Here is a 1945-nt window from a genome sequence, read left to right as displayed (position 1 = left end):
AGTAAGTATAGTAAGTATATTTAAAGAACAGAACAGAACACAGGGGTGTGTGTTTACATGTGAAAACACACCCATACACAGCTACATCTACACATGCATTCTCACCTGTTATTTCTTATATTTAGCTCAGTTTAGACTGTTAATATACATTTTGAGATAATTTTCTTGGCTTATTTCATCATGGTTGATCCAAAATAAAATAAAAATAAATAAATAAAAAAACTACAAAAAAAAGAACAATTGTCATACAATATAATGTCATATAATAACATTGAATGGTGCTCAGGATGTTAAAGTTTAGAAGTYATAATCAACGTTTGTGTATCTAAATCATCAATAGATTTTGTGGGTCAGATTCTAAAGTGTTTTTGGTTTAGTGTGTAATGCCCAGCTGTGTAAAATAACTAAACTAGCTTATTTTCCATTCCCACAATGCCGGCTCTCTGAAAAGAAAAGAATAAGTGATTAGAGGTTTTGAATTCTGTTCTTCCTGAAATTAAGTCATTAAATCCAACAGAGCTGATGAGGTGAAATCTGAGAGGAAAACCCTTTAAAAAGCAACACAATCACCAGGGTCAGACTACACGCAAACAAATCTTTTCCGATTTTTGTCCATTTTTTTTTCTAATCTAAAAGCATCATAAACAACTGATATATGAAACTTTGCCAAAACACGTGACCTTTGTAAGAAATAAATTCTCAGAGTTCTTCATCACAGGATGCAAACAGGCAGACGTACAGATTCACCCACAGCTCAGTCGACGACCCTGAATCCAACTTAAACGTCAAACAGTTTTATTTTAATGTCTGAACTCAGAGGCCAAAACAATCTGAGCTGTTCCACGAGCTGGAAACAAGGTCAAGAAAATATTGTTTTGATCTGTTATGGCACTCTTAGAATCATTTGGACCCTGGAGGTGAAGCTTTTCTTTGGCTTGGTTTAAACATCTAATATTTCACTTGATTGATGTGAAGACTTGTATCACTSTTTGGGCTCTGCGGCTGGAAATCCCCACATCCTCTTTGTAAAATGCTCCATAACTTACATTATGATGCATATAAACAATGTGTTTATATTGTCATTGCTTTATCGATTAACCGTTGGTATCGATACTGACGTGTTAATGAGACAGAACCGAAGAGGCAGGAAAAAATCCCCACAGCCAACGTTGGAGTTTACATTCAGAGAATAAATAAATGGGAGCAAACTTTGTGTTTTAGTGACAAGTTCGGAGATAAAATGTAAAACTTGCTATTATTTGTAATATTTAAACAGATTACACTTTAAAAGCCTCACTATACTTATTTGAAGCAAAATCATTACTAAAAAGTTATTTAATTTTATGATGACAAACACATGGACAGATTTTGTCAGTGTATGTTCATCACTTTTTACATTTATTGTAATTGTTGTAAAATATTGTTTTTGTAACTCATCTCAAAACCACCTGTTTGGTGTTTTATCACCCAGAAGGCTCCAACATTAATTTATGGCCTTTCAGCCAATATGGTAATGATCTATTGCCAGGTAACCTAATTAACATTAATGTTTCACATTTGTATATTAAATTATATGCAAATCTCAGTGTTTTGGTTATTTATACACAGTAAAACAATTTGTGCAATTTACAGTAAAAAAGCAGTGTGTGGTTACCAAACTTCACAAATCGTGTTTCCATCCTGTTGTAGTGAATTTTTATCGAACTTTTCAATATTCGCAAAAAAAATTAATAAGTAAAAATTCGAATCTAGACTGTTTCCATCTAGTTTCCCTCTCAACGGTTTGAAAAAAAAAATTGAGTCAAATCAAGTATTTCAAGAATCTTACCAAGTAAAATGTTCTTACTCCACTGGCAGAAATGTTTGACTTAATTAGAGTCAAATTTTCAGACTAACAAGACAAATAATCTTACACATTGTGAAAACAAGATGATTATTCTTACAC

The 1945-nt window shown here is 32.5% G+C and overlaps 1 long non-coding RNA gene across 3 annotated transcripts in view; it reads right to left on the bottom strand.

Annotated features, from left to right (window-relative positions):
• Window positions 1-1945, bottom strand: part of LOC106522451 (uncharacterized) — a 118687-nt gene that overhangs the window by 75292 nt on the left and 41450 nt on the right. The gene's annotated exons all lie outside the window — the stretch shown is intronic.

Source organism: Austrofundulus limnaeus, unplaced genomic scaffold (assembly GCF_001266775.1).
Source record: "Austrofundulus limnaeus strain Quisiro unplaced genomic scaffold, Austrofundulus_limnaeus-1.0 Scaffold129, whole genome shotgun sequence".
Taxonomy (NCBI): Eukaryota; Metazoa; Chordata; class Actinopteri; order Cyprinodontiformes; family Rivulidae; genus Austrofundulus; species Austrofundulus limnaeus.
This window is presented reverse-complemented; position numbering and strand designations above follow the sequence as displayed.